General features: G+C 41.9%; 1 long non-coding RNA gene across 1 annotated transcript; it reads left to right on the top strand.

Moving 5' to 3' along the window:
• Positions 1-1191: 1191 nt before the first annotated feature.
• Positions 1192-22771, top strand: LOC139076006 (uncharacterized). The gene is made up of 3 exons (XR_011527181.1): positions 1192-1365; positions 20731-20801; positions 22603-22771. It is a non-coding gene; the product is annotated as an uncharacterized lncRNA (long non-coding RNA).
• Positions 22772-25949: the final 3178 nt, after the last annotated feature.

Consider the following 25949-nt stretch of genomic DNA (forward strand, 5'->3'; position numbering starts at 1 on the left):
TTAAACACAAGCAGAAACAAATTATTTATGAAGAGCCCTCATTTATAATGCATCCATAAGCCTGGGAAGACACCAATAATTTATTTAATGAGCACAGACACGATGATTCACAAACGACAATTCCAGTCAGAAATTAGCTTCATTAATTTGCTGTGAGCCCTCTGCTTTGATTTAGGGCCTCAAGAGTACCTCAGACCCATAAATCTCCTCAGCATTTCTGTCACTCCTGCCTGAGCCCGGCTCAGGTGAGGCTCCAGCACAATCACCTTGCATCGGGGCCTTCCCACCTAGCCCTGCTCTGTGGTCACCCCACACCCTGCCCCTGATCCGCAGGAACCTCCCCAATCTTCTGGGCAACAGGCCTACCCGTGTGTGGCAACAGAAGAACATCCCAGGTCAGACACTCCTGAGGGTTTTGACCACAGATGCCCACCCCACCCACAAGCGACAGCCATACTGGGCGTGTGCCCGTCACCACAGCACCACGCCAGGTCGCAGACCTGAAAGCTGCTGACGAAAGCCTGACTCTAGGAAGTTAACAAGTGTAGATGTTTCTAGTTTGCCAGTCACAAATCCTTGCTGAGCAGGCATGCACCCTGTCCATGGGCCTCAGGGTGCCCACCTAGGGGTGGGGAGGAAGCTGCAGACAGTAAAACTCTGCCTGAGCTTCAGGGTCCTATGTCCCCTCCTCCACATACACTCAGTGACCTCATCTTTATCACCTAAGCAAGCATAAGCTACGGTTTGCTGCCCACGTTAATTTTCATTATTTTTATTTTTCAGTTTAGCTATTTTTACCCAAGTTACACGAACACATGGGTTAAAGAAACAAACAGTTCTACAAAGCTTGTACCCATAGCATAAATAGCAGTCTCTCACCTCCACCACTCCCATTTTCATATGGTATTTATCTCCATATCTTGAAAAAATATACTTAGATTACTACTTTGGGTTTTTTTTTTTTTTTTTCAATTTCAGACATTAACTCTTGGCTCCCCCCTACAAAATATGAAGGATTGGTTCTCTTTCACCTCACCCCCTTCTCTCCACACACACGTTTCTGGTCCAGAGGTCAGCAAACAATGGCCCTCGGCCTGTTTTTGGAAATAAAGTGGTGTTGGAGTACAGCCACGCCCACTTGTTTGTGTGTTGTCTGTGGCCGCTTTGGTGCCATAGCAGCAGAGTCGAGTAGCTGTGACAGAGGCTATATGGTCCACAAAGCCTAAATATTTATTACCTGGTGCTTTATGAAAAAGTTCGCCAATCTCTGTTAGTTCTTGTTTCCTGCACATACAGCTCCACTGAATCTGGGTTATAGATCAATATCAAGTGTTCCCATCAATACAGCTATCCACGCAGCACACTGTGAGTACTTTTCCTTTCTTGTACGTTTTGTTTTCACTTCCATTTATAATTGCCTTTTTGTTTGTTTGCTTCACTTTCTTTGTACTTAATACTAATTCAACAAACTCTTCCCTGGATGTATAAATCTATTTTTACACATTAAGGGATCAATTTTATCCGCTTGGAGATATTGATTTAGGAGCCTATTGACCTACCTGCTGCAATCTGAACGGTTACTCTCCAGGCCTGCTGCACAGCTCTCATCCTGCTCCAAAAGGGGAGGCCTTCTGTGTCTATACTTTGCTCAATCCCCCATTTCCAAGATCCAGGTCATTCACTTTCTTGGTTTACTCTAGTTTTGAAGGAGCACATACTCTGCTATCATCCCAAGAAAAAATGCAGAGGCGGTACAAGTTTCGAGACTTTGCATGTCTGAAAATGTCTTTATTCTATCCTGATGATAGTTTTTTGTTAGACTTGGAATTGAATTAGTGGATAGAAATTATTTTCCCTTGGAAGTCTGAGGGCATTTTCTACTGTCTTCTTTCAGTCTTGCTGTTGAAAAGTCTGATGCCACTTTGATTCCTGATCATTTTGGGGTTTGTATGTTTTTCTTTTGGGAGCCTGAAGGATCTTCATTTTCTCTAGTGTTTTCAAATTTCACAATGTGCCTTGCCCTGGATCGATTTCGATCCTGTGGGCAGGCAGTGGGCAGGCCCTTTCGGTCTGGAAATTCACCTCCTTCTATTCTGTGACATCTTTAAGCTATTTCTTTGATGATTTCCCTGCTGCCAAGTCTCGATTCTTCCTTTCTGGAACTCGGGGTATTTGGGTGTTTTGTCTTACAAACTATCCTCTAAGCTTATTTTTTTCTTTCTCATTTTCCATCTTTCTGTGTTTTTGCTGTGTGTTCTAGGAAATGAACATGAATGGACAGCTAAGAAATGTCAGTCAATTGAGGAAGTCTCTAATATGACAGACTGGAACCAAAACGCACAAACCCAACACTAGTAGGAGGAAACACAATATTCAAGAAAATGAAAACTTGGGGAAAATTATGATTAATATTCTCACAGAGATAAGAAAAAAATAAGAGGCTATGAAAAAGCGACATTCAGAGAACACGACAACAGCACAATGATAGCAAACTAAAATTGCTACAGAAGTGGGACACTTAGGAACCAAATGGAAGTTCTGGGTGAGCCAACAAGCCATAACAATTTGGCTGGAGCATTTCTTGGGGTACCTCAATGTTGCTATCTTTTGGTCCTTCCTCTTGGAATGAGCAGAATCTACAGAAAGGGCAGGGATAAATCTGGCTGCCAGTGGGAGGGAAGGCTGGGATCTCAATATTTGATACATAAATATTCACTTAATCACCCTACATTCACAACAGTGCCCCTACCTTCAACTGTGCCTGGTGTTACCCCAGTCCAGAGACCTTCTGTTTTCAGTCTCTCCAGACAACAAATCTATAACCCTCCAGTTTTCTGCCTGGCTGTGTGCAATGGTGAAGAGGATTGAGGAAGACAAGGGGTGCAGCTTCTATTCTCATCTTAAACTAAACCTTCAACTCGTTCTATTTTAACTCTACCTTCAGCCCCACCTCCAAGGGTACCTTGTGCCACCAGTTACAGAGACTTTGTGGGCTCTGGGACAAAAGTTGAGTTACTTCTTGACCTTCCCTACTGCTGGCTTCGGAGTTCGCTTTATTGTGGCTGTTAAGTCAGTTATCACTGACACAGTCTTCCCAGCTGCCATGTTGTTGTAGGCCGTTCTCCTGTGCTCCTTGTTCTTGAAGGATTTTTTCTCCTTTTGGGATTCCTTTAGTGTCTTTTAAGTGATGTTTCAGGATAGATAAAAACTAAGTGCTTATGTTCAATCTGCCGTGTTTCAAAGAAGTCTCTCTATGTAAAATCTATGAATACCACCCCTTTCTCTACACCATTGGTGTTTCCTACCAGACGTTATTGCGCAGAATGCTCACAACGGCTGCTTAGTAGATAGTAGGTTGATCCCAAATTAGCACTTAAAGACCCTTTGTGGAATAGCCAATGCCTCTCCTCACACTGTCATCATTCAAAGCCTCATTTGTCTTCACCCTTCTTCAGTCTTCCTTTCTCAAGTCCAGCTCCGTCCACACTGAACTCTATCAGTGCTGTCCAGTATGGTCGCCACTAGCCACATATGTCTAGTCATACGTCTCCAGATAGAGCCTTGCTGTCTCCACATCTGTACTTTTACATATGCTGCTCCCTCCATCTGGAATGTGCTCTTTTTTGTACTCTCAGTTTGAAATTAAGGTCTTTTCTGAGAGGCTTTCTATAAGCCACTCATCCCTCTCCAAAATTCTAGGTTAGATGCCTTTCCTTTGTACACTTGGGGAACTATGAATTCACCCTTTTATAGCACTTGACACAGTTTGTTATAATATATGTTTACTTGTTTTTTCTGCACTAGACTATGATTTCATCCAGGACAAGTATTCATTTTATTTACCTCTGTATCCTCAAGACCTACTTCAGCATCTAGAATTGGATACACTATTTGAGAGTAAAGAATGAAGGAGGAAGGATGAGAGAAAGGAAGAAAGGAAGGGAAAGGGAAGGAGGAAGGTAGGAAGAAAGGGAGGGATTAATCCTCACATTCAACTCCACTCGACCTGTGCCTTCATCACAACTCGCTTTCTGCTAACATTTGACTTCTCCTTTCCATTCACTTGTGTGGTGGGTTTTATTATTGCTCTCGAGTATATACTGCCCATCCTTCTAGGAGGATTACAGTGTCCACCCCATTAATGTCAGATTTTGCCATGTGACTTACCTTGTCCATTCAAGTGGAAGGGATATGTGACACTTGAGAGCTGAAGCTTCAAAGTTATTGTGTGGTTTAGCCATATTTATTTATATTTTTTGCCACAAGATCAGTGATGTCTCAGATAGGAGCTGATTCTCCCTCCTGGATCCTGAAAAGAAGACAACATGGAGCAGAGCTATTGCTACCTTACAATGGAGCTGACCTCCATGTGGATGGAGAAATACACCCTTGTTATTACAAAGCCACTGATTGAATGTTGTTTATTGCTGGACAATAACTTAGCCTAAGTTGAATGATAGGTACAACTGGTGACAGTCTCACGGGTATACAGTGCAAGACGAGTCATAGGGTCTGAGAATATAACAGTTAGAAGGTCATCCTATTAGCCTCGTTTCCAGCACCCTGGCCTTTGAAATTCTGCCTGCACTCTTGGTGCCAGAGAAGGGAGCTTATCAGACTGTGTGTCAGTTCATCCCACTGCTGGAATTCAAATTGTTAAAATATTTTTCAGCTGGTTCTCCCCCTACTGGTTCTAGTCCTGTACCTGTAGCCACCCAGATCAACCCACTCTGTATTCCATACGACAGAACTCAAGTTATTAGAAGTTTAGTCATGTCCCGACTAAACATTGCCAGTTCCTACTCTGTTGGAAGACAGAAGATGAGACAGAAGAAATGCTATAAGCGAAGATATTCCTTCTAATCCAGAGGTACCATGATTCTTTATATATTCCACAGGTGGAAATGGTACTTTTTAAACAAATTTTCCCATTTTGCAATTTTAAAATTCACAGAAACATACAATCAATGAGCTTGACCTTTAGTAAAATAAATTATCAATATTTTGTCAGCATGCTTCCAAGAAAACCTTTTTAAAATGCACATGATTTGGTTAACGTCTTGAAAACAATGCACATTTTAATGCTTCCAAATAGTCAGGAGAAATGTAGCCCCATGTAGATGCCACTACATTTCCAGGAAACCCATCATGGTTTTATTCTAATGAGCTTTTCACTGATTTACGCATTGTGTCACTTTTAAATAGCCAAAGAGACAATTGGTAGGAGAAATAAACCCTCTAAGCAACTCCAGAGGGTGGAAGAAAAAACAGTATGGTCACTTAATAAGGGGACAAAAAGATTTCCGCTCTGAATAAATAGTTTTCCTTTTCTATCATTGATCCTTCCTATTTAATTACAAAAGTAAATCATGAATACAAATTTATTATAAAAAATTAAAACACTATTGAACTCTGAAAGCACACTGTCCAATAGAACTTTCTGTGATGATGGAAATGTTTTATATTGTGCTGTTCAATAAAGTAGCCATTAGCCACTTGTGGCTATTGAATGCACTGGAAATGTAGCTACTGAGACTGAGGAACTGATTTTTATTTTTATTTAATTTTACTTAAGTTTAAATACTTACGTGTGGCTAGTGGCTACCATAATGGATAGCACAGATACAGAATAAAACAGTAAAAGTGCATTCATCTTTAAAGTCTGTAAGAAACCATTGTTAGTGGTTTGGTATACTATTTGCACAACTTGGGAGCGGGGGAGTATGCTATATGTCATGTATAATGAATACAGCAGTTTACAGCATGCGCTCTAGAATTAGATGGCCTGGATTCAAATCCTGAGTCTGTAACATCCTAGATGTGAGACCTTAAGCAAGTTCATTAACCTCTCAGTTTTCTCATCTATAAAATGAGGCTAATACCCACTTAGGAATCTTTTGAGAAGTAAATTAGCCAATACATCTAAAGCCCTTAGAACAGCTCCTGGTACATAATAAGCATTCAATGAATGTTAGATATTGGTATTAACATTGTTGTATACATATTGTTCGGTGGCTTATTCTGTACTTCTTGCCTTAGAACGCTTTCCACGTCAGAGTGTATTTGTCGGTGGTGCTGTAGAGTTGATTCTGACTCCTAGTGACCGTGCAGACAGCAGATGGGAACCCCGCGGGGTCTTTTTGCGCCATCCTCTCGTGTCCTGGCACTCTATCAGGCAATGCTCCACTGCTCTTCACAGGGTTTTCGTGGCCAGTTCTTTTGGAAGTGGGTGGCCCGGTCCTTATTCCTAGTCTGTCTAGTCTGGAAGCTCCGCTGAGACCTGTCCACCATGGGTGACCCTGGTGGCATTTGAAATACTGGTGGCACAGCTTTCAGCATCACAGCAACATGCAGCTGCCACAGTAGGACAACCGACAGACGGGTGGTATGGTTCTCTGACCAGGAAGTGAACCTGGGCCACTGCATTGAGAGCGCAGAATCTCAAGCACTAGAACATCAGTCAGACCATATAGAGCTACCTTATTTTTCAAATGTGAGCTTTTTTTTAATTATAAAAGCAATAAATGCAGAAGGTAAAAAAAAAAAAAAGGAACAGAATAGTAAAAATCTACTGACTTTCACTTTCTGAAATGGTAGACTAAGTAATTCAGATCAATCCTTCTCCAAGACAGTGTTAGAATTGGACCAAATGTTGCTTTTTTTTTTAAAGTTGCTTAAAAAACTAGAAAGCTAACAAAATAGTGAAGAATTACCAAATCAGGATTTGGGGGAGAACAGAGGCCCAGGGAAGCTAGCCCAGCCCTCAGCACTCATTTTTCCTTTACAGAATAATAAAAGATCCAAATAATGGGGTTATCAGACACAGACTTCGAAATAACTGTACTCCTGGGGGCCGGCCCCATGGCCGAGTGGTTAAGTTCGCCCGCTCCACTTTGGCAGCCCAGTGTTCGGATTCTGGGCACGGACATGGCACCGCTCATTAGGCCATGTTGAAGCGGCGTCACACATGCCACAACTAGAAGGACCCACAACTAAAATATACAACTGCGTACTGGGGGGATTTGGGGAGAAAAAAAGCAGGAAAAAAAAAGGAAAGAACTGTACTCCTGCTCAAGGAAATGAAATTCAAAATGGAGAATTTCAGATGAGGACTAGAAAACATAAAAAAGAATCAAATGGAAATCCCAACACTGAAAAATATAATAAAACAAAAAAATAATAAATTACTCATTGGATGGATTTAAGTACAGATTAGAAACAGCTGGAGAGTGAATTTGTGACTTGAAAGTTAAGTTAGAAGAAAATATCCAGAATAAAGCATGAAGAGACAAAAGGATAGAAAAAAACAGAAGACAGGAAGAAAGATATTGAGGATTGTGTAAAGCCTAATTTATGTTAAAATGGATTCTCAGAAGGAGGCAAGATAGACCAAGAAAGGCAGTAATACTTGAAGCAATGAAAGCTGTGAACTTCACGAGACATGTGAAAGATATCAATCAACAAGTTCAAGAACCCCTCGGAATCTTAGACAAAGGGAGGCAAAAAGAAGACACTAGATGCATCAGCGTAAAACTATTGCAAAGCAAAGACAATAAGAAGATCCTAAAAGCAGCTGGAGAAAAATGCTAGAGAAGCCTCTAAGGAGCAATAATAAAACTGAAAGTTAAATTTCTCAATAGAAACAACAGAAGCCAAAATTCAGCTGAATGAGTTCTTAAAAGTGCTGTAAGGAAAAAACTGTCAACTTAGAATTTCAGCAAAAATACCCTCCCAAAATAAAAGTCAAAAAAAAGATTTACAGGAAAAATCTGAGAGAATTCATCTCCAGCAGACTCTCACTAAAGAAATTAGTAAGAGTTGTCTAGAGGCAGAAAAAGGATGGTCTCCAGTGGAAGGTTAGAAATGTAGGGCAGAATAAAGATCAACAAAAATGGAGATAAATCTATATGAATGTTGAGTATAAAACTGGGACTAAAGTCCCAAGAGATTTAAAGTCCTTTTATTTAATTTTAAATTTAAACACACATATAAGTCAAAGAGGGTAAATGAAAATTAAAGTGTGCTAAGGTCTTTGCGTTATTTTGGATGGGGAGAAGTGCCAATTAATATTAGATTTTTGTAAATTAAAGATGCATATTGCAATATCTGGGGAAACCATCCCTCTTCTTCCTAATTCTCTTAAGGTTTTTGTGATAAGTGGATTTTGAATTCTAATAAGTGATTTTTCTGCATCTTTTGAGACTATCATCTTGTTTCCCCTCTTGAACCATTAATGTAGTGAATTCATTAATAGAATCTATAACATTAAACCAACCTTGAATGCCTGGAATATAACTTTTGATGTAATCTATTATATTTTTATGTATATTGCCTGGATTCAATCTGCCAATATTTTGGCTTTTTGGGTTGTTTTGGTTTGGTTTTTGCACTTAGGTTCACGAGCCAATTGATCTGTAATTTACTGTTCTTTTACTGTCTCAGTTTAATTTTGGAATCCTGGTTATTTTAGTTTTATAAATTGGAGGGTGTTCCATTGTTTTCAATTATCCAGAAGATTTTGTATAAGATTAATCTTATCTGTTACTTTAAAGTTTATAAAAATTCAACTATAAACTGCCTGGGTCTGCTTTTGTGGAAAGATTATTTTCTGTTTTCATTGATCCAGTTTTGTTTAATTATATTTTCTAGATGTTTTAAGAAAGTTTTTAATATTATAGGTATAAGCCACCCATGTTATTCTCTTACTATTTTTTTATATGTATGCTGTATCTTTAAATTGTCCCCCTATTCAATCCTAAATTTGTTTTGTGTGTGTGTGTGTTTTATCATTTTCTGGACCCATTTCAAAGAACCAACTTTTGGCTATGTTAGTCTTCTTTATTGTATATTTGTTTTCTGCTTCTTTACTTTCTGCTCTGGTTTTTATTATCTCATTACTTCTATTTTTATTTTGTATTTATTCTGTTGTTCTTTTTCTAAGTTCTTAATTTGGTATAACTTTGATGCTTAGATCATTAAATTTCAACCATTCTTCTAGTTTAAGTTTTTAAGAATACTTGTATAATTTCTCTTTAAGCACTGCTGCACTATCTCACAAGTTTTGATACGTGGTGTTTTCATTACTATTTAATTCTGAATACTGTTATTGTTTCTCCTTATGATATTTCCCCTGATCAGTTTAGAAATGCCTTAAGTTTTCCAAAGACATGAGTTTTTATCTCGTTTTTTTCATAATTGTCCTTAAACTGTGGACACATAATGTGGTGTGTATGATACAGATTCTTTGGTATTTCAGAGTTGTTCTGCAACCTAGAACATGGTCAATATTTGTAAATGCTCCATGTGTGCTTGAGAAAAATATGCATTCTACAATTAATTGGTAAAGATTTCTAAATACATCAATATTAAATCAAGCCTGTTAATTGTGTTGCTTAAAAAACAATTTACAAAATCAATTGCATTTCTGTGCACCAACAATAAACAGTTAGAAACTGAAATTTTTGAGTGATACCAACCACTTACAATGGCACAAAAATCAGGTACCTAACACAATGTGTTAAGACTTCTGTGTTGAAAATTACAAAACTTTACTGAAAGACAGTAAATAAGATTTAAGCAAATGAAGAGAGATCCTTTGCTCACAGTTTAGAAGACTCAGTATTATAGAGATGTCAGTTTTCTTCATTATGTTTGTGTTTGTGTGTGTGTGTCTGTGTGTATGTGCAAATTGACAAATAACTCTAAAATTTATACAAAAGTACAAATAACCTAGAATATCTAAGATACACTTAAGGAAGAATCAAATATCAAGATTTTTGTGAAATTATGATAATTATAACAATATGGTTTTGATGCAGAGAGAGACAAATAGACTGATGAAACAGTACTGAAACCCAAAAATAGACCCTTTCATATATGTATACTTTCTTTATGACAGAGGTGATGCTGTAAATCAATGGGGAAAGGACAGAGTTTTCAATAAATAAAGCTAGATCAATGCATTATCTTTATAGAAAAGGGAAAGGAATTTAACACCTAGTTCACACCACATACAAAACTTATTTTCTAGTAAATTAAAATCTCAACTATAAAAGTTAACACTATAAAACTTTAGTAGAAAAATGTGTTTATGACCTCAGAGTAGGAATGAATTTATTAAGACACCAAAAGAAAACAAAACTCAAAGTTAAATAAATTCAACTAAATTAAAATAAACAAATTCTGTTAATCAAAAGATAGCATTGAGAAAGAGAAAAAGATAAGACACAAATGGAAGAAGATATTTGCAATATATGTAACAAATAACGGATTTGTATGTTCAATATATAAAGTAGTCTTACAAATAAATAAGAAAAAGGCAAAAACTCAGTGGAAAAATAAGCAACAGATGTACAGTCACTTCACAGAGGATGAAATTCAATGGCCAATGATCACGTAGAAAGATGCCCAACCTCATTAACAACTAGAGAAACAAAACTTTAATCCACAAGGATATATAAATATCCATTCAACAGACTGAAGAAATTTTAAAGTCTAATAGCACTAAATGCTAGTGAGGATGTGGGGCAAAGAGAACTCTTATACACTGTCAGTAGATGTAAAAATTTGTTTAACCATTTTTGACAACTGGGTTTTCAAAGCTGAACACATGCATGTCTCGTGGCCCACCATTTCCACTCCTAGTCTACACCCTAGAGAATCTCTTGCACATATGCACCAAAAGACACATACAAGAACACTCACAGTGGCTGGTATACAACTCAAATGTCCACCAAAACAGGAATGCGTGAATAAATTACGGTACAGGTCAATAATCTTTTATCCAAAACACTTGTGGTAAAGTTTTCTTTAATTTTGGAAAGACAATAGAATGAGTGTGTATATATACATATAAATACATATACATATATATGGTGCAACACCCCAAATTCAAACACAACATTTTCTGAAGTAAAAACATAAATTTTCACACTAAACTGGATCAGTAAGTACTACAAATATCATCACATGATGACATACTATAGAGCAAAGAAAATGACTAAACCATGGCTACACCGTCAACATGGATGGCTCCGAAATATACTGATGAGTAAAAGAAGCAAGTCAAAAATAGCAAAACTATTACGCAATATATACAGTATACACAAAATATTGAAATATTATGTTGGACATCTGAAACCAATATCATGTTGTATGTCAATTATATCTCAATTTAAAAAATAGCAAAACTTAGGGCTGGCCCCGTGGCCGAGTGGTTAAATTCACACGCTCTGCTTCGGTGGCCCAGGGTTTTGCTGGTTCGGATCCTGGGCACAGACATGGCACTGTTCATCAGGCCACGCAGAGGCGGCGTCCCACATGTGACAACTAGAAGGACCCACAACTAAAAATAGATACAACTATGTACCAGGGGGATTTAGGGAGAAAAAGCAGGAAAAAAAATAGCAAAACTAACAATATATTTATTAGGCATATGGGCAATTGTTGCAACACTGTAAATTAATAAAGAAAAGCAACGATTAACAATGGATATTTCTGGAGGGACAAAGGGGATGTGATCAGAGAATGCTCATTACTCTCTTAATTTTAAATTATATATGTATTTTTTAATTATATATATACACACACATCTACTTTTATATATATGATACATTTCACAATAAAAAGTTAAATGTAAAAAGACTATTGATTTTTATATATCGACTTTTTAACTAGCCACCTTATCATTCTTTTATTGTTTCTAATAATTTTTCTGTCAATTCTCTTGGTTTCTGTATGATAGTATCAACTGCAAATAATGGTAATTTTGTTTTCTCCTTTCTAATATTGATACTTATTTCTTTTTTCTTGTAATTGCGTTGGCTGTTGCTTCTAGATCAATGCTAAAATAACAGGGACGATCTTTTTTTCTTGCCCATTTCATGGATTGCCTTCTACAGTGTTCCACCGTTAAATGTATAAAGGACTTTTGCGTGGTCACAACTGTCTCAGGTTGAAACAGGCCACTTGGAGAGATAGGCCGCCAGCTCTGGGAACTAGTGCTTTAGTCTGTTGCTTATTTGTCACTGCACAGATGTGGGGGACCCTGACATCATCCCATGGCCCCCCAGGAGACACATGGAAGGGGCCACGATGAGACAAGCACTTCCTGAACGCAGGAAGGTAGGCACGCGGGGGCGATGAGCTCACCCAAAGGCCAGGCTGAGTGGCCTTCTGCACAGAGCCCAGGAGTGCTCAGGTCAGGCTCCCCTTCAATTACAGAATCGGCTGGCTCACAAACAGGCTGGAGGGAGTCCTCCATCTCAAACCAGACACCTGCGCGCCTGTGACAGATCTGTCCCCACGGGCCATTGTCTGAGCAGAGCGCAGCTGAATCCAGAACAAACACCTCTCTCAAAGGGCCTGTGTTTCATTTAATAGAGTTCAAATTGAGTGTCCAGAAACCTTGATGCTTTTTCACTTCCTCGACGTCTTCTGCGGCAGCTGCAGGAATTCCCTGGGCTCCCTTCCCGCCCACGTCTCGGGACCTCCTCACCTGAGAACTCTGCCGCTACTGGAGCTTACCAATTGTTTTAAAACAGTGCCCACGAGGAGCTGCTGAAGGGCTGGCTGAAAGTGTTGGGGGCCTGTGTATATAACACACCTGCAGAACTTCCAGGTGGGAGGTATGTTAATAATTGCTTTCAGAGCCTGGGTGGGAAACATGGAAACTTTTTTAAAATATAGATTCTAAAGTTCCACCCCCGGCTAATGGAATTAGAATCTCAGGTGATAGAGCCTGGGAATGAGAGTTTTTAACAGGTAATATTAGTTAGCTATTACTACATAACAAACTACCCCAAAACCCAGTGGCTTAAAGCAGTAAGTATTTATTATTTCTCATGAATCTACAGGTGAGCTGAACAGCTCTCCTGGTCTTAGCTGGGCTCATTCATGCATCTGTGGTCATCTGTAGTTGGGGCAGGCTGTTGTACAGACCTCGGCTGGTCTCTCTCACTTTTGATGGAATTGGCTTGCTGAAGGCTGGGCTACAACGAGCTTGGCCAGGACTCTGGGCTCCCATCCACACGGTCTCTCCTCTCCCAGCAGGCTAGCTTGGGCGTACTCACAGGGCATCTGAGAAGAAGCTAAAGCACGCAAGACCTCTTAAGGCCTAGGCTTGAAACAGGCACACTGTCACTTCCACCTCATTCTATTGGCCAAAGCAAGTCATCAGGCCTGTCCAGATTCAAGGTGAAAAGGAATAGACTCGGCCTCTTCATGGGAGGACCTGCAAAGTCCCACTACAAGAAGCATGGGTTTTGGGAAAGATGAAAATTAGGAGCATTTTTATAATCAATCTGCCATGAATCTCCCCTAGAGAGCTATGTAGGCAGCCTGGCATCGATGTACAGACCATCTGTGAATTCCAGGGATAAACAGCGTCCTCTCAAGATGCCTACAGTGAAGGCCACTCAAGGCCTCCCTTTGTGTCATTCATCCCCGGGCCTTAATCAATTCTCACATCCCAGAGCCTGTGCCTTGTTACTGGGACCAGAACCTCAGTCTCCTCAGCAGCACAAAGGTAACCCTGGGCCTGGCTGGTCCCAATCAACTCACAAAAGCCTCAGTTCTTACCAACCAAAAGCCAATCGATTCATTTACATAGAACACCTAACCAGGTGCCCAGACATTTGGGTCAGCATCCCTTTCCTATAAGCAGAGATATGGAAGACAGATCAGAACAAGAAGGTTGCTCTATTTATCAGGTAGGATTTTTCCAGTTACTACCAATAGAAAAACCAACTCAAACTGACTGAAGCAAAGAGAGAAAATATTGGCTCACACATTACATCTTGATACAGGACCTCAAATAATGCCTTCAGCCTTGGTCTGCTCCCCCATTTGGCTCTGCCTTCTGCTATACAAGCTTCATTCATTAGGTACTCAGCAAAGCTAGGCTCACATCCTCACAGGCTCAAGATCAACTGAACAAGAGAATGTGCTGGTCTCTCAAGGTTCCAGCACAATCTTGTTTCTTCTTGATTCTGACTGGGTCACATGACCATCCCTAAGCCAATCACTGCAGGAGGATAATGTGATATTCTCTATTCTAATGAGGATAGACTGACAATAAATATGGGAAATAAGAGCTGTAGCAGGTTCGATGATGGTAAGTGTTACAGGGAAAAATATAGCTGAGAAGGAGAATGGGTGATGTAGGAGTGGGGCTCAATTCTAGATGTGGTGGCCAGAGAAGACTTCACTGAGAAGTGTACGTTGAACATGGGGCTGGGCATGGTATGCAGATGCCTAGAAAAGAGCATTCCAACAGAGGGAATAGCCAGTGCAAAGGTCCTGAGGCAGGAGCAGCATGGTCTCGTTGGCTCTTTGCTCCCATACACTTGGAGATACCCTCCTGGCCCTTCCAAGGAGACTACAGATTAATCATCCGATTTCACCTCCTTCTTGTGTAGATGAAGCCAGAAATGCTTTAATCCTCAATTTTTCTTGTTTTTGTCTGACATGGCAGTGACATTTTTGAGGATCACAGGCCAGTTATTTTGCAGAATGTCCCTCAAATTGAGGTTTGTCTGATGTTCTTCTTTATTAGATCCAAGTTACACACTTGGGCAGAAATACCACAGAAGTGATGGTGTGTCATATCAGCAGGCCCACAATGCCAGTTTGTCCCATTCCAATATGTTAACTTTGACCACCTGGTTAAGGTGGTGTCTGTCAGCCTTCTCCACTGTAATGTTTCTATTTTTCTCTTTATAACCCTAAGTATCTTGCAGAGAGATACCTAAAGATTATGTTAATATCCTGTTTCTTATCAAACTTTCACCCACTAGTTTTGAGAATTTGTTTAACAAAGTTTCCAGGTGATGCAAATGTGCAGCCAGGGCTGAGAACATTCTCTGGAGCTTCCTTGGCCCAGGGTGTCTCTTTTAAACTAGGAGAGAGAAATACTGTACAATATATCATTCAAATGAATAAAGTGTAAGGAATTCTAATAAAATTCGCCTTTCTCACTTTGTTGGTGGCTCCATTGGCTGGTGTTCTAAAGGTGCGTTTGGTCTGCCTCCAGGGTCATCCAGCCCTGCTCCTCACACCGTAATGGCCTGCTGACCCGGCTGTCTTCTGCTCAATAGTGGAAGCTCCCAGAGGGCAGGCATTCTGCCTGAATCATCTCCATATTCCCAGGCAAGGCTGCACACAAGCACCAAATAGACGACATTCTCAAATCAGGTGATTTAAAGAGAGTTTAACAAAGTTCTATTTAGAAAGACATGGGCAGGGTTTAGGACAGTGGCTGTCAACCTTGCTACACGTTAAATGTCCTGGAGAATCTTAAAAATTACTGCTGCCTGAGTTTCACCCCCACAGAATCTGATCCATTTTGTCAAGAGCCACACTGTCCCATAGCTACATGTACCTACTGAGCATTTGCAATGTGGCAGGTCCAAATTGAGAAGTGTTTTAAGTGTAAGATATGCACCAGATTTTTAAATCTTAGTAAAAAAAAAAAAAAAGGAATGCAAAATATCTCATTAAGAATTTTTTAGAATGATTTCTTCTTGAAATGGTAATATTTTGGCCATACTGGGTTAGATAAAATGTATTATAGAAGTTAATTTCATCTGTTTCTTTCCACTTTTAATAATGTGGCTACTAGAAAATTTAGGATTACATATGTGGCTCAAATTATATTTCTGAGGGACAGCACTGGTCCAGAGCACAGCCTGGGCATCAGATTAGAATGTTTTAAAGCCTCCTCAGATGGTTCTAATGTGCAACCCAGATTGAGAAGCACCGGTTCAGAGAAATCATAAGAGACAGTGCAGTAACAGCAGGAGGACTATGGGAACACGGGGAGAACAGCTCCAGGAAGAGCATTTCCTGGCGGGAGCTGAGGCCTTTAGCAGAGGAATGAAGTAAACTCCAGTTTGGTAGGGTGGAAGCCACAGAAACAAACACCCTGATCCCTCTCTCCTCCTCCCTTTGATCCCCCTCTGGTAATCCCCAGTGGCTGAGCCCAATTGACAGCGAAATAAGAAGAGAGCCCAGTTGAAGTAGCCCATCCAGGTCAACCTCCCTGGGCACAGAGTAAGGTTGAAAAATGTGGAGAGTGAATCTGAAGGGGCAAATGGAAGATATCCAGCTCAGGCTCTTAAGGGATGTCCTGCGAATAAATGAAGATCCTACAAATAAAACACATAAACTCTTACAGTCGTAGCATTGACCACAAATAGCCTATATACCTTCTGTCTCTCCAGTCCTAACCCTGGATCAATATCCAGTGAGAAATGGAATCAGCAGCATTTGAACTGCCCAGAATAGCTTCCGAAGCTAGCAAACTCCTAGGCGTCCTCTTTACTCACAAACAGTAATTTTGCAGTCCTTGAGTACTTCAATTGCTGCAGAAAAAACGTCAATTAATAATACTAATAACTACAATAAGTTTCTATTTATAGAGTGTTGACCATGTGCCAGGCACTGTGCAGGGTGCTTCCTATACATTGTAGCGCAGTGTGGCTCTATGCTTTTTCTCAGCTTCACAGTAGAAAATATCTCCTATGTATCAGGATGTGATAAATGGAACAATTTTTAACTCAATTCCTCCTGAGTTCCCAAAGGCGAAAAAGAAAAACATTTAATGCCAGTTATCCTTACATTGCAAAGGATGGTATCCAGTGCTGTCGTAGGGCGTGCTAAGCTGTCTTAAACGGGTCTGCCGGCATTCTGACTGAAGGAAGAGTGGCTAGCTGAGGCATACCCCTCCCTCCCATCACAGGAGACCAAGAGACCAGGCCAAACCACCCGGGAGCTTACCAAGCTCTGCTTCTTTCATAACTACTATCCTTCTGTTGGCCAAGTCCAAAATCAATGGGGTGGCAAGGGATACTGCCCTTTCTAATGCACTGAAAGAGCACATGGCAGAGGGAGGGAGTAAAGAATTGTGATCAATAACCAATCCAAATAATGAGAATCACTAACCGATAATTCAAAGAGAGAAAAAGCGGTTGACATCCCAACCCCATTCCAGGCTTCCCAGCCCAAAGCAGCCTGGCAGGCTCACAGAGGGGAGACGCTTTAGACTTGTTAAGGGTGTGGAGTTATGTGACATGGACCTGGACGGGACATTTTAACTATTGAATTGAGATCTTTCTTGAGACTGGAGCTGGTCAGAAGATATTTTTGTCCCCTGAAAGTCACCTTAAAAAGTTATGAATTGGGGCTGGCCCCGTGGCCGAGTGGTTAAGTTCGCGTGCTCCACTGCAGGCGGCCCAGTGTTTCGTTGGTTCGAATCCTGGGCGCGGACATGGCACTGCTCGTCAGACCACGCTGAGGCAGCGTCCCACATGCTGCAACTAGAAGAACCCACAACGAAGAATATACAACTATGTACCGGGGGGCTTTGGGGAGAAAAAGGAAATAATAAAATCTTTAAAAAAAAAAAAAGTTATGAATTTATCCTAAATTCCATCTAAGACCAGAGAAGAACCAATCTGTATGTCACAATGAAATGTGCTGTGGACGGAGGGATGTTTCCTGCTAGAACCCTGTGAGTCCAGGTCAGGCAGCAAACCAACCACGTACACCACATCCCAACCTACAACTTGACTGTTTATTTGACATCATTCAGACAGAAAAACCAACATCTTTGTCTTTAGAATGTGTATCTAGTTTAATATGTTGTAAACACAGTTTGAGAAAAAAAATATTTCCAAGAGCAGCCTTTAAAGATTGTCTTTATCCATCTTCAAAATATTTACAGAAAAGATGAAAATCAGAATGTTTTCAACCATACCCAAAAGAAATCTGTTGTGTTGTAGTTAAGATTCACAGAAGGGGAAAGAAAAAGTCTGTCACAATTAAATACAAACCAAAAAGACACTCTGTTCTGAAGCCAGCAACCATGAGGTTCATTCCTCATGGACTTGGAGAACACCCCCTCCTTAAGAAGGCTTTCTTGAGGTAAAAGAAACTGAGGCCATGATCAAAGGTATTAAACAGACTCATTTTCCCTTCCGTGACTTGTCTGATAAGACACAGATTGTGATTAAATCAAGTTTACTGGGCTGTTTCTCCATGCAGGCCTGTGTGCATGAATCTCCTCACCCTCCTACCCACTTTGCCAGGACAACTGCCCCAAAGTGCAGACCACACCAAGGAGACCACTTTGTTCTGAATCACAAGTGGCATCCTGCACAACTGCTGGGAGTCAAGGTATTGACCCCAGTGAGTTCTGGAGGTTTCTGAGCCCATTCCTCAGCAGATTCTACCCCCTTCTGCAGGTCCTATAGTCTTGACCCATAAAGATCAATTCACCTTTCCCTTTCCACCCAAAACCACTGATAAATAAAGACAGCTCATTTACTAAAGGATTTGTGCCTTTCCATGTCATCCTCCTCCCTGAAAAATGATAAACTGATGCCAACTGAGCTGATATTTTATTCTCTCTATCTGAAAATGACAACTCACATTTTCTACCTCTTTGCATGAAATGCGACTCTGCAATTTCTCAGATAAAAGTCAAATTCTCTCATCACCAGATGGGCCTTCTCAAGGACGAATACCTTGTCTGGTTCATCTCTGTGTCTTCAGTCCCTGGCACAGTGCCTGGCCCTGTAGACTTCAACGTTCGAGATGACACGAATAGATAAAGGATTCTGGGGTCACAGGAGACACCTGCAGGTGTCGCTGAAGAAAGGAAACCAAGAAGGAAGGATGTGACTGACCCTCCTACCAAAGCAGCGCACAATGTGATTTCTCCGTGTGCTTTCCCTTCCTTCCTCCTCTGCCCAAACTTTACGGAGCCCAAGAGCTGCCAGTAACCAGTAAGAAGAGTAAAGAGGTCTATTGGAGGACAACTTTCAGCCACTGTGGACCCTGCTCCCCCATTTATAGTCAGGGCTGGCTTCATATGCATGTGACCTGTGCAGCCACACAGGGCCCCATGCTCAGAAGGCCCTCGCACTTGGTTTCATGCTGAATGTTGCCTTCTTGAAATTCTTAGTAAGTTTTGAATAAGGGGCCCGATCTGCATTTTTATTTTGGAGGCCTTGTAAATTACGGAGCTAATTGTTAATAGTATAATAAGGAAATGAGGAGCGGGGTAAGGCTAAGGTTCATCCCAACAAGGACATTCCAAGAGTCTGCTGCCTTCACCAGCATCCTAAGAACAAATACAGCATCCAGGGGACATCTGCAGCTGAGCCCCACCTCGCTCCCTCCTGCATTTGTGAGCCTGAACCCAGGAGTCATGTTCAGCATCTGGCTCCTAAACCCAGAGGTTGGAATGGGGAACAAAAAAGTTGATCTACCTTACCTTTGACTTTGCTACTTATATTTATTTAGTATAATTATTTTCCCTGCTAGATGAGAATATTCTACCAGAATTTTTAAGGTCAAAATATTTCCCCCCAAATGCCTATGTAATATGCACAAAAAAACCTTTAATTTTTTGTTACCCCTTGCCAATAATCCCCCTTCTCCTATCCCTATTTTGATTTCATTTTTCTGAGAACTATCATAAACAATTCCGAACTAGAACGTGTTCTCCCTCAGCAATTCCTTGTTCCTTCACTGTTGCTTCGGAGAAGCGTATTTCCAGGGCAACTTCTTATGTGGTCACACTTACCATGATGTAATCAATCAAACGAAGGCTCACAGAAAAATTTATTAACTCAGCAGAGAAAAGGCTCCTGCCAGGTCTAGCAGAGTTATTAATACTGCAAACGAATGCTGAATTGATGATCAGTAGGAAAACTTCTAAGTAGACATTGGTTTTAAATTTTGATTTCCCCAGCCCTGATGAAAGCTCTGCTCACTCTCTATTTCACTGTGTAAAAAATGTGCTTAAGCTGTGTTTTCATTCTAATATCTGTTCTAATGAAAGCCTGATATGTCTTTATTAGCTCTGGGGTGTTTGAGCCCTGCTTTTGTAATATGTCAGTCCAAAATCAGAAACTGCGTGCTTAATATTTGTTCAAAAATCATTATTATCTTTACTTGCACTTTTATTTGGCTTAATGTCCATAATAAATGATTGATATCCACAACAGACAATACCACATATTGCTTTCCACGAGTTTTTCTCCACCTTTTCTGGGCTGGTGTTGTGAAGCGCTGGAGCCGTAGGCAGGAGGCCCTGGGGCTCTGGTCAGCCATCTCTCCAGTGTCAGGTCAGATCCAGCAGGAGACCCCAGCCATTTCCCCCCTGATCTTTGTCCATAAGGGGCAGCCAAAGTCTGAGAGCAGGCAGAGCAATGTGGGTCAGTGCGGCCGCCTGCCTGGAGGAGGTCAGCCCTCTGAGAGAAGGCTCTGAGAAAGGGGGATGATGCCCTCCTTCAAGTTCATTGCCCTCACAGTAGCCCAGGCCGAAGGATGGCCACAAGGAACTGGATAGATTTGAGAGACCATGGGACATCCCTCTCCTGGAATTGTCCCCACCTCAGACTCCTCCAGAGTTTCAGATCCACTCAGTTTCCAAATCCTAAAGCCCATTTGTAACCACGGAGTTTGTGGAAAGTTAGGGTCAGCACCTCACAGGGAAGTTCATCCATCTTTATTAACATCTAGACATTATCCCTGCCTCACACGTTGGTGACATAAGCCACATATATGGGTCTCATTGTCTCAGTCTTCCTAGTGTGGTCTGAATTCGTAGGAATTTCATTATCTGTAAAATTGCCGAAGGCTGTAAGTTTCCTCTTAGCCTTAAAATGCTATGATTCTGTGCTTCAAGGGAGACAAAGAGGTTTTTCTGTCGTTTTCTCTCAGGGAAGAGAGGGCAGATGGAGAGCAGGCCGGGCCAAGGCAGCCAGGGGCGTGTGCAGGGCAGCGGCAGCGAGGTGAGGAGCCACGAGGAGTCCAACCTCCGTGTGTGCGGTAATGTGGTATTTTACGCGCATCTTAACGCACGTCAAACAAACGGCATCAGATGTTTCTATGGCTCTGAGTTTCAGAAGATCTGTTTCCCAACTGTTTTCTAACTCTGACAGCTCTCCAAAATTTTACTTCAAAATACCAGAATTCCTTTTGCTTGCTTTCAGCAGGTGCACTTAACACCGCTTTTATCAACAAAAGTCAAAATAACAACAATAATACTAATTCTTAAGGACTTGCTTTCCATAGAATTTTTTAAGATTTTTGTCCTTTACCTATGAATTCTAGAACCCCTTTGCTTTGCAATCTCTCTCTCACTCTCTCTCTCTCTGTCTCTCCCTCCCCCCACCCCCCATCATTCTGAGGAAAGGCAGAAAGACAGAGAGTCGTCCAGAACGGGGGAAGCCAGAATTTGTAAGCCATTTGTCCTCTCTTTCTGGAGCAGCTGAGGTGAAGCTTGGAGAAAAGAATCTGAGGAAACAATTTGACCAGAACCCTCGTTTTACAAAGAAAATGCGCTTCCCAGGCTTCCCTGCTCACCAGCTTTCCGCGTCCACATTTCCTACAAACACAATAAAATAGTCACACAAGCTGCCCATTTGGGGCTCTCTGGGACTCCGCTGTGACCTACCTCTCCAGCCTTTCCTCTACTGCATCCTGTCACATACCCTTATGTTTCCCAAGCTAGCTTTCTTTCTATTCCTCATGAATCAATCATATTTTTCTCCTTCTCTGCCATGACTCACAGTTTCTTCTGCTGAAAACATTCTTCCTCCTTTCCCATGTCCTCAAGTTTCAACTTTGTTCATCCCTTAATGTCCAAGTCAAAAGCCACATCTTCCATAGGCCACCTGTGATCCCTCCAGACTCCCTGAGAAAATCTCTTCCTTCAACACACGCCAGGCCCGGGCTGGACGGGTGGGTTCAGAGCTAAACTGCATGCTGTCCTCACATGCAACATGTTGGCATTTTCATGACAGGCTACAAAGAATACCAGCTGGGCAATCTGGTGTTCTCAGGAGCCCATGAAATATCTGTAAAACACAAAATTTGAGAACCCCTGCTCTACTAATCCCGGAGCAGGCTCCTTTGGGTTGCCCATGTACAAAGCAGCTTCACTTCAAAACAAAACCTACGTTCAGTTTCAGCCTTTGGGGCTTTCAATTTGGGCTCACATTTGAATCATTTTTCTTGTTCCACAGTCACTGAACACGTATGTCTTGTTTCTCCCAGTCAGCAGTCATTGAGGCCTCTTTAGAACCTCAGTGTCAGCTTCTCTGGAGGATGGCTACCCACCAATTTGAAGTGCCCAAATCTGGCTTCCCAAAGTGCTCTTTGCACAGATTCTGTGGCCTAGATGTTAAGTCAGATCACCCCAAACATGCCCTATAGCATCATACATTCCAAGCCACCAAGTAGGACTTTAGAGAGTGCCTCTTGCCCTGGGTGAGTTGTAAAATGAACACTCTCTGGTGCAGAGGGCCTGTGGAAGGGCTCCATGGATAACAGGCATACATCCTATCTTGGCACCAATCCACCTGTAAGAGCATCTGCTGCCATACGGCATGTCCAGGCTGCAGCAAAGAAATATGTTCTTGTTATTTCACAAGCCACCAAGTATTCTATGCTCAGCTGTCCCACCTGGGCCTCAGATGCCCTTAACCTAACCAGGATGAAGTCACTAGTGATTTTAAGTGATAAACCAGATTATCCACCACTTGGGTCTTTTTTCTCACCAGTTTTTTCCTTCTTTCTTTGTGCTTCAAGGAAGAGAGACTATACAGTCAGTATTACTCCTGCTAAATACCCAGAGGGACCACAACCAACTTTCCTGGTCTGTGTTCCATTATACAAAAGAGGACTACAAAGAAAAGGACTGTGGAAATAAATGCATACTCTTCTTTTGAAATTCGTGAGGAATGTTCATGATTTTTAACCATAAGACAGCAAAATGGGATAAGGTGATAAACAATGCAAACGGTACTGTAACTGTTAAAGAAAAAAAGGAAGAAATGCAAAGAAAAAAGAAAGTCATCACTAGGAATCTTAAATTCTGAAAAAAAGAGTTCAAAAAGATCTAATGGGGAGAAGAGAACTTTCCAACTGTTGTCATCCTGCTATTGTAACCTGAGCCCCTCCCAAGTTTTCAGACTCCAAAATCAGATCTAATTAAAAGAAAATGGAAAAGGACTTGGAGCCTTTTCAGCTCTGGATAACATGCAGACAAATAAATTAAAAAGGGGGAGAAGTGGAACTAACCCAATAATCCGTGAAAAGCTCATTTCCCTCCCGGCCGCCACTGATGCAACACTGTCCTTCCTCCCTCCCATCCTCTGGTTCAGGGGCAGTGAGTGAAGAAATTGGCTAACAAGATCAGAAAATTTAATTACAGCTCTGCCGTCCCCTTCCAAGAAGTTGGCTGTCACACTTCCCTTGTGCAGATCGTCGTCTGAATGTGCTGTCTCTGATGAGCTTCCCCTCCGCCCCAGTCTCACTCATCTCCCTACATCGGCTCAGGACGGTGGACACAGACACTTTAATTTGGGGGTTTAGAAGGATTAGATATGAAGATTAAAAGGAGCAGTTGGAGAAGAGAATGTCGTTATCCTCTCATTTCCTTTGGTCTGCCTGAGCAACTTTGCCCAGTCTTATCCCAAGAGAAGTACTGTGGGAGCCCCAAAGGCTTAGCATCCTCGCATTCCAGACCTAAAGAAGCCCTGAGACCCTGTAGAAGGAGCAGACACACCTGCATTCAAGTGTCTGTTTTGCATGCTGACTCAGAGATACAGGAACGGCTTCCTTGAGCAGTGTTTCTAGCAAGATTCTGAAATGCTTTGGGCTCAAAACAAACACACGAACAAAAGAATAATGTGGTCCATTAATGATTTCTTCCAGGGGGGTAGAATGCAGAATGGTGTCAAAAGAACCAAGTGTTTGCCATTTCTGTTCTAGGGCAGCCAGAGGTTTATGTCCAAATCCAGTGTGCAAACCACTGGAGAGTGACATGGAACAGGTGTCTTCAAAATTCAAAGTTTAGCCAATTAAAAAAAGGACTCTTGGTTTGCTTCTCTGTCACTAGGCAAAGCAAGGTAGTCAGACAAACTGTGCAGAGGTTCCCGGCCTTCACGTGACTGAGATGCTATTTCTCTTCACAGAATGTAGTCGGCCCCTATGTCCTCAGACCACCACAGGTCTCCTCCTAGATTAGGGCAAGAGACATAAGCCCAGAAAAGTGACTGTGGTAATAAGGGGCAGTCTCCTGCTAGTGTGTCAGGGATCCTTAACTTGGCCCGGTCAATGCTGCTGGGAAGACAGTGCAGCAGGAGGAAGAGGAGCCAGCCAAGGAAAGACAGGTGGGAAATGCATCATGGTGAACAGGAAAGATGAGAGTTTTTCTAAAACTTTCTTTCTTAAGAAGGTGTATCAGTTTGGGTTACATTTGGCTGCACACAGCGGAACCCCTCCTCTCATGCCACAAGGAGCCCAGCAGTAGGCAGTCCAAGGCTGCTGCTACTGCTGAGGAAGCTTCAAGGACTCAGGCTCCTTCCAGGTCCTTGTTCCCCCAGTTTCAGCTTGTGATTTTCATCCTTATGGTCACAAGAAGCAGCTTGACCTCTGTGTTCCCTGCAGGAAGAAAGGGAAGGGCAAAGAGGAAAGGCAAATTGTTTGCCACATTGATCAGGAATAAAAGAGCTTTCCAGAAACCTCCATCCAGTAGACTCTACTTATATCCCATTAACTGGAACTGGGTCCCATGGCCACCTCTAACTTCAAGGGCTTTGTCTAATTAGACACATTGCTGCCCTGCACTAATTGGGGATCTGTCACTAAGGAAAAAGAAGAGCATGGATGTTGAGCAGATGTCTAGCAGTGTCTGCCACCGAGCAAATAGACAATGGTGCCAATAGAAATGAGAAATAAGGAAAACAACAGGCTATGTCACTCAGGGCATAGGTAGGCTTCTAGTTCAGTTGTCAACTAGGAGCAAGGAGTAAGCAATGAGGAAACTAAGGCTGTGATACAAACTCTGCATTCTGGAAGCCTGGACCTATGCATCTTGGCATATAAGTCCACCCTGGCCACAAGCAACATAGAATGTATCCTGGACACTCTATTCCCCACCCAGCGACATCAGCAGACAGAGGCCTTTCTCCTCCAGTGAAAGGGAGCAGAGATGGTGAAGATTCTGACTGAGCTGGAACATTGCAGCAACAGGCTATATCTCCTGGAACTTCCTTTTTCCCTAGAAAGTACCCTTGGGGCTGGGCTGCATGCCTGGGAGGGCATCACCTTAGAGAACATGAATGATAAGAAAGAGCAGACAGAGAAACCAAAGCAGAGAGAATCATTCAACAGAGGTCTTCAGATTCCCCTCCACCTTCCCTTGGCCTCCTCAATCCCTTGCACAAAAAGTCCTAATTTGGCCAGAATAAGGTCTGAAGCTGAGGGTCTGCCAGCCCAGAAGCGGGCACCTCATGGCAGTCTTGGAGTCACAAGGGCCGTCGTGGGTAGCCTTCTCAAGGACCCAGCGCTCTCCTCTCCTCTCTTGTTGTGGAGGTCAACTGTCCAGCCATACAGCCTCATGCCCAGCAGCCAAACAGCACTCAGGCCTCCTGTCACTAGAAAGATCTGCAGCCTGGACCATCTCAAGTGTCTGTTCAAGGAAAAAAGAATTGCAAATAGTGCTTTATTTTTCAAGAAATTGATAAAGGAGCATAAACAGATTAACATGAATAGCTGGGAGATGTTCTTCTGGTCCTTTCCACAAAGATAAGAGGGGTATGGGGTTGACTTCCTCCATCCACACTCAGCAGGGGGATGGACTCAAAACTGAGATCTCATCAAGCAGTGGTTTGTGTGCACATCCTTGACTCATTCCACTGCCCCAGTGTTCACTGTACATCCCCTGGGTTTGCCACGGACTTGACAAAGTGCTACGGGCTGCCAGATGGAATTCGGTTATGAGGCCATCCCAGAGTGGTTGCTCATGGAATTACCCAAGGGGAAAATCGCTAATAGTACTGATACCTTAGGGCCAGATAGGTCTTAGTGTACACAGAGTGTTTGCATCCATTACCCCATTCATTCCGCACCGCAGCCCTGTGAGGTGCTCT

This window comes from Equus przewalskii, chromosome 15 (genome assembly GCF_037783145.1).
Source record: "Equus przewalskii isolate Varuska chromosome 15, EquPr2, whole genome shotgun sequence".
Classification (NCBI taxonomy): Eukaryota; Metazoa; Chordata; class Mammalia; order Perissodactyla; family Equidae; genus Equus; species Equus przewalskii.